The sequence below is a fragment of the Equus caballus genome, chromosome 7 (assembly GCF_041296265.1).
Source record: "Equus caballus isolate H_3958 breed thoroughbred chromosome 7, TB-T2T, whole genome shotgun sequence".
NCBI classification, from domain to species: Eukaryota; Metazoa; Chordata; class Mammalia; order Perissodactyla; family Equidae; genus Equus; species Equus caballus.
In genome coordinates this window covers 28,473,434-28,486,197 of record NC_091690.1, presented here as the reverse complement: position 1 = coordinate 28,486,197, position 12,764 = coordinate 28,473,434, and the positions used below count along the sequence as shown (strand labels likewise).

The 12,764-nt window shown below is 35.8% G+C and overlaps 1 protein-coding gene and 1 non-coding gene across 8 annotated transcripts in view; one reads left to right on the top strand and one right to left on the bottom strand.

Moving 5' to 3' along the window:
- Window positions 1-12,764, bottom strand: part of ARHGEF12 (Rho guanine nucleotide exchange factor 12) — a 140,950-nt gene that overhangs the window by 119,962 nt on the left and 8,224 nt on the right. The gene's annotated exons all lie outside the window — the stretch shown is intronic.
- Window positions 7,772-7,872, top strand: MIR9000 (microRNA mir-9000). The gene has a single exon (NR_128009.1). It is a non-coding gene; the product is annotated as a microRNA mir-9000 (primary transcript).

Here is a 12,764-nt window from a genome sequence, read left to right as displayed (position 1 = left end):
AGTCAATATTATTTGCCACAAATAGAAGGCAATAGTAGACAAAAAATACAAACTATCATTAAATTTTAAAAATTAAAAATTAAATGCAAGTAAAGCATTCTTGGAAATAGGAACACTAACAGTTAGCACAGCTGTAACATGGTCATTACAGCGGCCGTGAAAAAGGCATTTCATGTTTCCTTCTCCTCACAGCTACAGTTATGACATGCCTTTAGCCATACAGTAAAAAGTGTCCTATTCAATGCACTGGTACTAGTGACTGGTCATTTAACGGAAAACAGCAGTTAAAGTAAGGACTTGTTTAAAAAAACCACTCATATATACTTTAAACTTCATTTCAATCTAAAATACATGTGTCTATTTATTTGCCAATTTTTAAATGCAAGACCAAGGCCTTCTCTTTAAGTAAGGATGTGTTGATTGGAATGCTGCATTATTTTTCTTGTATAAACTATACTAAAATACATCAGCTATGATTTATTTCCTGTTTCAGTTTCCTTACAGTACAGCAAGAAACTAGATCTACCCTTCTCCAAAATAGCTAACAGTTGTTTTTTTACCCCTATCTAATTTGACAGCAATTTCTTTAATGACAAGTCTCTACTCGTATTTCCAAAGTACACACAACTCAGTCTTCATAGAAACAATTTTCTTTTTATGCTCACATTTCATCGTTTTTCATAATATTTAACTAAACTAATTCTAATACAAGTTCAATAGGTTGGGACTATACTGGAAGGAATGGAAGTATTGAGACATACTACAAAGTAGCCTACTAAGTACAAGCATTTAACCCACTGTGGGTAAAAGTCATGCTGTACAGAGGGAATAGAGTGAGTCCATTAAACTGAGGTTAACTAAGAGATTTCCACTACTGCTTCTCTCCTCTCTTCTTCCTAAATATATTGGTAATATCTTTCAAGACTTATTTAGCTTTAAACACATAATGTTTAGCTTCCCTTGATGTTATAGGACTTTGTGAACTCCTAAATGACCATCCATCTTTACCACATTCCCTCCAACAATTCTTATTGTAATTGGCCACCTTGAGAAACTCCAAAACTTTTATCCTTTTTTTTTTTTTTTTTTTGAGGAAGATAAGCCCTGAGCTAACATCCCCTGCCAATCCTCCTCTTTTTGCTGAGGAAGACTGACCCTGAGCTAACATCCACGCCCATTTTCCTCTGCTTTATATGTGGGGACGCCTGCCACAGCATGGCTTGAGCAGCAGTGTGCAGGTCTGCACCTGGGGGTCCGAATCAGTGAACCACAGGCCACCGAAGCAGAGCGCGTGAACTTAGCTGCTATGCGACCAGGCTGGCCCCAAAACTTTTATCTTAACACCAGGAATGATACTCTTTCTTGGCAGTTTTGCAATATCTCTAACACTATTATTTGCACACTTTTTGTTAGCCAATACAGCTCAAAAACATTCATTAAAAATCTTATGAAAGTATTCTCTATCTTAACTTCAAAACTGGAACTACATACAGAGTTTGGCAGAAATAGTGGAAAATTCTTCACACATCCATTTGAGTTGCAGGAAGAATTTTAAATATTTCTGGAAGAAATCTTCAATTTGTGAGATCATACGCATGACTGAGACAAGCTTTGCAAATAAGAACATCTTGAAAAATATATCTAGGTGAACAACTTAAATTCACCCTGACAAATTTAAGTATTCCATGTACAAAACAAAGTGAACAGGATAACTGCAAAACTAGAACTGTAAGATATCTAAGTGAGTTGGATTATTTTTCCTCTCTGAAAGAACTACTTAAAGACTCCTCTGAAAAACCACTGAAAATATTCTGAATACTATAAAAAATGCTTGACAGATTTGATAAGTTTTCACAAGAATTTTCCCAAACTAAATGACAGCAAAGAGCAGAAGAGGAACCCCCTTTCTACTTCATGACCATCAACTAATAATTAACTTGACAGATCCAGAAGAAGAGATTCTAAATATTACTTTAGATGGTTTCTTGGAACAAAAGGCCTAATTTTTACTAGTATTTAACTGCAGACCAGAGTTGACTATTATCCATCTTAAGATCTTTCCAACTACAAATACTTGAGAACTGGGACTCTTGGTGCTTGTTAACATCAAAATTTAAAAATGGAACTGTCCTAATGACCTTAAATCTCAGTTACACACCAAACAATGTCCAAACAAATATCCCTTTATTGCTGACTGAAAACAGTCTCCTTACTGAGGAACTGATTTTCAGGCAGACATTTTTATAAATCAAAGGATGTATTACTGTATTTCATTTTTAATTTTTTAAAATTTCATAATAGTTGATAATTTTTTCTACTATTGCCTTCCATATGTGGCAAAAATACTGATTTTCTATTTATAATAATGAAATAAAGTTTCCTTTGGAAATGGATTTTCAATTTAAAAAGTAATGTTAAAGAAAAACTAAGTAATTGATAGTTCAGGAACTATAAGACTATGGCAAATCATTAAGGTAATATCCAAATAAGTAAAGTATGGGAAACAACAATCAACAAGATAAAGACAAGTTCCTGAACATGCACTCGAGATCAGTCTAATTATCCTTCTAATCTCTGTTCTCACCACTTTCCCTCAACACAAACTTGTTATAGCAACATCCCATACAGAACCAACCATCCTTTCTGCCTAAAATGCCCGTTCTATTATCCATACCTCCACCTCCACACACTACACCACACACACACCATATCTAAACACCCAACTCAACTCCTTACCTTTCCAAGAGACTCTACGCTAAGGAATACCTTACTCCAAGAAATCCTCCCTAACCATGTCTCCTCAGACTGTACATCTTATTAGAGACTTTGTCTTATTCGTCTATATAGCTTTCTCTGGTTCCCAGCAGAGTTATTCAATAAATAATTTTTGGAAGAATGACTCTCAAGTTTTACTCTTACTTGACAACTCTGTACCATTTAGCAATGTCAATTACGTCCTATTTTCAACTGTTATCCCTTCATGAAGTTTCCTTTACAATGTTCTCTCCTGGAACTCCTCCTACTCCTCTGTACCATTTCTTTGATTCTCTGTAACTGTTTCTCAACAGCCTTTGAGAGCACTTCTATGCTCCCCCAAATATGTGACCCAAGATACCATACTGGCCATCCTTCTGGAGCAATCTCATTCTTATTGAACTCACCTATTCAAATTACTTCAACCACCATCACCAACACAGTAGCAATAACCAAGATCTCACTCCTACACATCAGGTTGCCTATTAGACATTTGCACCTGGACAGTCCATAGGTACCTGTAGTGCGCAGCCTTAAAATAACCCCCAATGAATCTTGCTTCCTGGAATTCACGCCCTGTATAGTTTCCTCCCTCACCAAAGGGAGCTGATCTGTTGAAGTGATAGAATGTTACAAAAATGAGAGTGTGTGACTTCTGAGGTCAGCTCATAAAAGTTATCATCACTTCCACCTTGCTCTCTATGATCACTTGATCTGGGTAAAGCCAGCTGCCTCAAACATCCCTATGGAGAGCTCCACCTGGAGCAAGGAACTGAGGCCTCCTACCAACAACCAGCACTCACTTGCCCAGCATTTGAGTGATTCACCTTGGAAATGGATCTGCCAGCTCCCGTCAAGCCCTCAGATGACTGAAGCCCTTGCTTCAGAATCTACTGCACCATACTACATCTCTACTGCAACCTCATTAGAAACCCTGAACCAGAACCACCTAACTAAGTTGCTCCCAGATTCCTGATCACAGTAAACAGTATGAGATAATAAATGTTTAGCAGCACTGTCCAGCAGAACTTTTTGAAGTGATTAAAATGTTCTATGTCCAAAGTCCAATACAGGAGTTATTGGACTATTGTGGTTAGAGTGACTGAAGAATCAAATTTTCAATTTTATTTTATTTTAACTACTTTAAATTTAAATAGCCACATGTGTCTTGCGTGCTGGACAGTGCAAGTTTATTAATTATTTTGGGATAATCTATTACACAGCAATAGATAACTACTATAGTACCTTAAACCAAATCTGTCCCTTCGTACATCTGTTCTCTTCTCCATCTTTCATCTGATCATTTGACCAAATAAAAATAACAAACCAAAATAAAACCATCCCTCCTCTATTTCATGTTCCCCATCCTGGTGAATAGTACCAAAGTCCACCCAAATACCCAAGCCAGAAAGGCCCTCTCTTTCACCACCTACCCTTTTCATACTACTTGTATTCTTAATATCTTCTCAATAGCTCTATTTCTCTCTTCTCTTTTAAATGTATTGTTACAACTTTAGTTTAGAACTTCATTATTTTTCATCTGGATTATTAAAAAATGTCCTACTGGTTTCTCTGCTCCTAAAACTGCTTCTCAAGACTAATCTATTCTTCACACTGCCACCTAAATGATCTGTCTACAACACAACAATCATCTATTACTCCTCTGATTAAAGGCCTTCAATGGCTTCCCACAATGCAGAGGATAAAAGCCAAAGTCCTCAGAATGACATAAAAATAACTCGGTGCCTCCTATCCCTACAACTTTTGCTGTGCCCATGATCAACCTCCAGGTTCTAATCACCCTGAACGATATGTGTTCCTAGAAAACATGAGCTATTTCACCTCTGTGGCATTCTTCACATTGCTACTTCTACCTGAAACGCTTTTCCATCCCTTACCTGTCTGGTAAGTGCATCCTATATTTCAGGATTCACTGGAAGTATTCATCTCCTCTATGAAGCTGTTTCTGATTTATCCAGAAAGTATTGATTCTTCTCGAGTCCCCACTGTGCCTGTGCACTTAGCTGCCTACATGTCTCTATTAGACTAGAAGTTCCTAAAAGGCAGAAATAGTACCAGTTTCAATGGTGACTATATCTGGCAATACAGTATAGTGTTTAACAGCGCAGGCTGGGAAGTCAGACACACTCAGACTAAAATCCCAATTTTACCACTCACTAGGCATGGTAGTTAAACTTTCTGAGCTTCTGTTACTTACCTGTAAAATGGAGATCATATAAGAAAACCCATTACCTCACAGGGTCATTGTGAGGAATAAGTATAATAATACGTATGTACAAAATATTACAGTGCCTGCTACATAACTTTCACTCAATAAATGTATTTTGGATAGAGAGATTAATGCTTCAGTTACTACTTCTCGAGTAGGTAAAGAAAAGCTGAAAAAGGTCAAAATAGAAGGCATCATGTTTGAAATAACTTTTGCAAGCCTACTCTAAAGAATAATGAGTAATCCAGGAAGCCTATTGGGCATCCAATATGTGGTCAGAAAATGGCAGGGAATGTCAAAAGGACTCAACCAAAAATAAATAAAAGGTTGAGGAAGAGCACAGGTTCTAGATGGGGTCAAATAAGAGATAAGAAGCCTGGTGATGACAATGAAGGCAAAAAGTACATGCAAGATGGTATAGGGGAGAAGTAGAAGCTAAGAGAGAGAAAAACACAAAAATTTGAAAGTAGAACTCTTCTAGGCAATGAGAAGATCTAAGATGTAGTCATACAGACAGAAAGTTCCTAAGATAAATCATATGGAACTACAAATATTGGACTGTTTTTGACTAATAAAATGGATTGGTGAATTTTTTATATAATAAATTAGATCTTTTAAAAATAACAAAATAAAAGTTTGGGGATTACATGTTAATACCATTTTACATTCTACCTTTTGCCTTCAGTGCCTGAGACAATGTGAGCTTGTAAAACAATTACGCTGAACAATAAACTACATTCCTATTAAAGTGTCCTGGATGTTCTCTGAAACTCAATTTAGAACTTGCTGCTATAATTTACATTAAAAGACAGGAGACTAAATAAATAACCTTCTTTGGCTGAACCTTCTCATTTGAATTTTATACTTTATACTATTTGTTTTTGGATTTTAGCTTCACAGAAATGACAGCTACCCAAAACTATGTGCAGTAGTAAAAGCAATGAACCAAGAGTCCAAAAACCTGGATTTTAAACCTGGTTCCAAAAATGTACTAGCTGGGAAATACTAGACTAGTCAAAGAACGTCTCTGAATCTAAGTTTTTCCTCATCTGCAAAATGAGAATAACATGGCCTCGTAGTATTTGTTACGTCTTAAATATAATACCTATAACGCATCTAGAATGATGCTTCATAAATGAATGCTGTTTATTGTTACTAAATACGGAAACAGTTGTAAAAGTACAGTAAATGCTAATGTAAATTACTACTAGTATCATACAAATAAATATATGAAAGTCACAATAATTTGGCTTGTTAGATAAGACAAGACTTGAATTACACTGTTTGTGTGGTAATAACCTTCTCATTTCTAAATAGCAAAATAAGCATGGGCAAATATTTCTATAATAAGATTATTTATGGACTGTGAATTGAACGTTTACCTCCTCATTTTTCCCAATCTGACTTTTTAACTTCATCAGTGCTCAAAGATGACAGAACATTCTCCAGACTAGCCATATCGATCAACTGTAAACTTTTAAAGCTGGATAAGCAAAGGTTTCCTTATTGCTAACAGCGTGAGGAAGCAATGGTAGCTAAAATGATATGGTAAATATTTATGCAAAATTAACAGACCTTTACCCCACAGGGAGGCTGCAAGCATGGGAAAAAGCAGCTTCCCAGAACTCAGCATAGCGGATGTCTGTAGATCTCCCTAAGGGCTATGAAGTCTCTGCATCCATCAGAATGCTTCAAAGGGCACTGCCTCTCTGTATGCAGCCTCTTTCTAAATCTTAAACCTAGTAAAATTCTCAAATTATAATTCTCTAGTCTTTCTCCACCTAGAAACAGTACTTATTCAATAAAAGATTTACTTTGTGGGCTTATTTTTTAAACCAACTATCTGCCTACTTTCGTTCTAGATTCTGTAGGGTTATTATGAAAATGTAAGAAAACAATTTATGGTTAAAAAGGATTAGGTTAAAAAATAACACACTTAAATATCTCTTAAGCAAATTTTCTTCCCAATGTTATCGTACAAAAAGTGGCCAAACCAAAATGATCCATCAGACCAAAATGATCCATCACAGAATTTCAGCAACAGAAAAAAAAATCATTCACAAGGAAGAAATAACGATTAAAAGTAACAATGTTTTATTGCTCAGAAGATTAATCTAGAGCTAGAATAAAAGGAATAATTACTTATTTCTTTAAGTGGTAGAAAATAAAAACAACGATAAAGAAGGGAAGGGCACTACTATAACAAGAAATCTTTAAAAAGAAAATATTATCTCCACTGCCACTTAACCAAACATAGACTCTTGGTAAGAAAAAACAAACCCAATTTGCTTAAATCATTTATGCTTCACAAAGGCCTGATCACCTACTATTAAAATCACTCATCTGCTGCCTTTCCTTCCTCTTACATACTCAGATAACATTTTTTTAAGTCACTTAACTGCTTTCTGTGCCTATAATAGAAAAAAAAAAAATAAACCACAAAACTTCTATTAGATGAGCCTTAAACTTCCTAAAAGAACCTCAGAATAGTTACAATGGAAAATGATTTATAAGCAACATACATCAGGCTTCAAAAAAGTCTCCAATGTTGGTGGTGAGCACAACGCAGACTATACAGAAACTGATATATAATAATGTACACATGAAATTACACGATGTTATAAGCCAATACGACCCCAATAAATTTTTTAAAAAGTCCAAAGTTTACAAATGTGTGTACATTTAAAGCAATGAATAAGAAACCAAAACACAATGTAGTCATTCTTTAGAGGAAATGAGACAAAATCCGTCATGTCAGAAATCTAGAAAAGGGAACAGGTAAACAGCTGATTACGAGTGGAAAGACTAGGGCTGACCCAGTGGCGCAGTGGTTAAGTGCGCACATTCCGCTTCTCGGGAGCCCGGGGTTCGCTGGTTCGGATCCCCAGTGTGGACACGGCACCACTTGGCCAGCCATTCTGTGGTAGGCGTCCCACATAGAAAGTAGAGGAAGATGGGCACGGATGTTAGCTCAGGGCCAGGCTTCCTCAGCAAAAAAAGAGGAGGACTGGCAGCAGTTAGCTCAGGGCTAATTTTCCTCAAAAAAAAAAAAGAGTAGAAAGAATAAAACATAGTTATGAAATATATTATGAAGACAACACTTTAATGGTGTTGAAGATGAAATCCACTTCCTGGGTTTCATTCAACCAATTCAAAAGATCAATTAACTGATCCAAGTGAGCCAATCTCAACAGGCCAAGAGAAAATGGGTACTGGAGTCATAATCCCAACTCTTCTGTTTAGAAACTACGTGACCTTGTGCAAATTAGGAAATGTCTTAAAACCTCATTTTTCTGTTTTAAAATGGGGATGGTAATGTTTAACTTACATAGCTGAGAAGATTAAAAAGGCAATGCACACAAAGGACCTAGGACAGTGCCCCGCACTTAGTATGTACTCAATAAACATAAAATCCTTTACCACATCCCAATTTCTTTATAAGACTAAATTTCATCTATTTTAAAATGCTCAGTTTCACATACATTCATCTTGCCACGTTGCTAAAATGTAAAATAGTAGAGCAACAAGTCATCATGATTTAGGCACTGTCTTGCTAACCAAACTACCGTAGTTTCCAGAACCCTTCACTGATCAAATCGTCACTATATTTATCACTGGATGCACAAAGTTTAGGCTTAAGGGGTTGCTAATACCTCCAAAGAAGTAGCTAAGGAGTAGACGCTCTCCTTCAAGTAGAGACTAAAGCAATGCCAAATTGATAAAATGCGATTTCTTCCATTCAAACGCAATGAACAACTAAAGCTTCTTAAATTTCAACTTATACCATGTCCTTTTCACTTTAGTTTAGGTAACTCATCAAAATATAATTAAACTGAAAAATAAAAAGGAAATATAGAAGAACAGTATGTTACAGGAAGTAACATTAATTTTTGCAATTTGGAAGATAAATGTAATCGTTAATCATGATTTCATACAACCACTTCCCCAAAATACACAGCACTTCTCACCCTAACCTTCAGTACTAATCAATGAATATCACTCTTACAGGTAAATTTCTTAATTCTTAAATATAAATGAGCAGGAAAGCAAGAGCCCAAAATAAATTTGTCAACACAATGACCTACACAGAGCAGGCATTTAATATTTACTGAATAAATGCACAAACAAATGAACTAATGTTGTAAAGATAGAGCTGGATGAATTCTGAGTCACCAAAGGCAGATTTAAAAGTTGATTACCAATCCTAAAAATCTTATCAATTCTGCAACCAGAGATGTTACTGTTTCACAGTCTGAACTGAAATAACTCTTTAGTCACTCTTCAGTCTACTCCTAATTTCAAATGTATCTTAATTCTAAAAACAGCCTATAATTTGAAATATATAGGATAAAAATACGATCACTGCAGGAAAAAAGTGTCGCAGCAGCAGCAGCAGCAAATACACATGAATTCAAAATCATTTCATATGCACAGATCAAAGTTTTAGGAAAACCTAACTAATTTCTGAGGTTTAAACAATAACAGCTATTATAACTTAATGACCTCTTATATGCTAGGTAATTAAATACATTCTCACTTAATCTTCATGACAACTCTGAAAAGTAAGTACTATTATTCCCACTTTTACAGATGAGAAAACTAAACTGGCATTCAGAGAGGTAAATTTGCCTAAGGTCTCCCAGCCAGTACGTAGCAGGACACAACCAAAACCCAGAGTCTCTTCTCTACAAATTACTCATTCAGGTCCCTTCTATGGCTCTTCTCTTACAAAAGCTAAAAAATAAAAGTAAAAAATATATATATAAAATTAACAGCTGAAATTCTCTTTTCCTTTAAAAGCTACGTTTTATCTCTGACAAAGAGGATAGTCTCAAAAAGAATTCTGCCAGGGGAGTCAAAATTAACATAATTACTAATATTTATCCACATAATATTTCTCTTAATTCCTATTTTTGGAAACAGAACTGCACCTTGTATTCCTTTAAGCAATAATCAGATGGTGAAAAGCTTCTCTTTTTTCGCTTGTCACATCCAGGCAACACACCCAATTTACCTTTAACACTGTCTCAAGAATTCTGATCATGCAGAGCTTCTGGGTAAATACAGTAACTAGAAACCACAAACCTTTCCCCAAATTGTATAACTAACAATTGCAACTAAAATGCCACCAAAGTACAGGTATATTATTCTGACAAACGTACTATCTCTGTTATCTCTGAAAACAAATGTTTTTCAATTGTGATACAACAGAAAAATAACATGAACAATGGTAAATCAAAGAGTTATTCTCCATAGGGAAAAAACTGGCTATTCATTTACATTTTAAATAGACTATATTGTCCCAAGCAACCAAAGCCAGAATCAATTCAATGCCAAGAAAAATTCAAATTTAAATAAAAACTTTATTTGCAAGCCAACGACAGCCATTTTACTACTGCGGTTACTACATGGATTCTGAAATATCAACAATATGTATAACTTAATTAAAGAAAACTAAAATTACCTGGATACTTAGAAAGACCACGTTAATCTAAGTGCCTCTATGCACAGTGAAAGAAGCCAGTTAAGAAAATAAAATTAGATGTAGTACTATACTAAAATACACTATTTTCATCATATTACATGCAATAATTTATTCACTAGCCTGTATAAATCCTCTTTGATTACCGCACTGTCTCATGCCAATCTACAAACTGAAGGGATTACGTCTATTTAATTTGCTTTCTCCTGTTGATTACATAACACTCCCTCCCCAAAGAACGTCCTGTGAAACTGATGATCCTAGATCCATAAGGTAATGTCTATTACTCCCTATAGCCACAGAATGACAAGTAAACTTATTGTATTACACTGAATGCTAATAAAATCTGTGAAGTCTTAAGTCAAAATGGAGGCTTTTAAAGCTCTCAGATGAGCTAGCCTGAGCAGTTGAAAGTGGTTTTAATTATTTCTAAACTAAAATTAGACAGGCTCACTTCCTTACTTTTATATCATATTAAAGATCCCCTTAAAGACTTGATAGGGCCTTTCTCTGCATTGCAAATAGCATGGGTCAGTAGAGGACTTTTATAAACGAATCTGATGATCTTCTCTAGAGTAAATAACATCACTGACTGGGAACTCCCAGAAGACTTGGAGCCATTAAGGGCTGGGATTCCTTTCAATTGGCGTCATTTCAACAGAGGCTCAGTGAGAAATGAAACCTCCTGCAAATCAAATCTGTTACAATGTTATTTTTTCCAGCGGTTAATTACCTGCTTTCGCTAGACACACAGACACACACACACCTCCCCACCCTAAAGTGGAGAAAAGGAGGTGCTGGGAAAAATAGACGACATTCTGTTGTAAGCCTCCTCCAGAAATACTCGAAATGAAATCAAAACAAGTTTCTGGCTGTCAAATTCTAGATACACTCCAGGAACATCCTTTCCTACCTGACACCTGTCAGCCCACAGTATATTAGCTCAAACTATTAGACAGTAAGAATTTACTAAAAGAAGTCACACTTTGAGACCTTATCTTTCAGAGCTACTTAGTGAAACATTTATGGGTGAAATTATGATATACAGACACTGCTTCAAAATAATCCAGTGGAGAAGCAGGACAAGGAAACATAAACCAAGACTGTCTGCACACTGCTAATTATTGAAGCTAATGATGAGAACATGGAGGTTCATCATAGTATTCTCTATACTTCTGTATATGATTGAAATATTTCATCAAAAATTTTTTTTCCACAGATCCAAAACAACCCATTTAACAAGTATTTATTGAGCAATTCCTGTGGTACACTATATTATTGTTCCTAATTATTCACGCTCCCCTTTCCTTCCTTAAGAGGATTATACAGCGTTACCCATTGTCCATTATCGTGTGACTCGTAATGCCACCTGTGGGAGAAGTAGACATCCCTCACTCACTGACAATGAGCTTGACCATATGACTTGCTTTGGCCAATGACACATGAGTGATGCGATGTACACCATGACCAAGTGGAAGCTTCAAGAGTCATCACATGTTTGCATCAGTTTTCCTGCTTTCTCCCTCTGCCACAATAATCTCATGTCCCAGGCAGGGCCTGCTCCTTCAGACTGGGTTCCAAAAATGCTGCAGCCAATCTACAGCTAACAAAATGTAACGTAAACAAAAATAAACCAGTGTTGTAAGCCACTGAAATTTGACAGTGTTGCTATGGTACCATAACCTAGCAAAAGCTGACAAATACACCTACTCTGGGCTAGGCACAAAGAATATTAAAATGATAGGCTCAAATATTTATAAGAATTTTTGAAAGGCAGACAAAAAAAATTTAACTCTTGTTACCCCTGAGGAGAGAGTCTGAGGACCCGCAGATGGGCAGGGACAGGGGTCAGATCAGAAGGAGTTAATACTATTATATATCGTTTGAATTTTTTTGTGTATTTTCTTTTTATGTGAACAAGATCATCTGAGTAGCTGGATAATTTGTGCTTTTTTTCCCCTATGTCTTAGTATTAAAAAAGAACAAAAATATAATAAAGCAAATAGTAATTACTTAAAAACAAATAAGAAGTATCCTCCTACCCTTGAGAAACTCAAAAATTAGTTGACAATTTAGCTTTAAACAAAGTCTCTTCCCAAAAACCATTCATTGTTAATTTTTTCAAGAGGCAAGGGCTAAACGCAAAAGCAAAAAAACAAATTAGGAGTATGACACAAACACTTCTATCAGTTTGCTCATCTGAAGGCGTCAGCAAAGCAAGGATAGGGTTTTGTGTATGGGTGGTGCAACTGATCTCAAGGAAAATTCTCTCAATTATACTATTATGGTATGCCACTT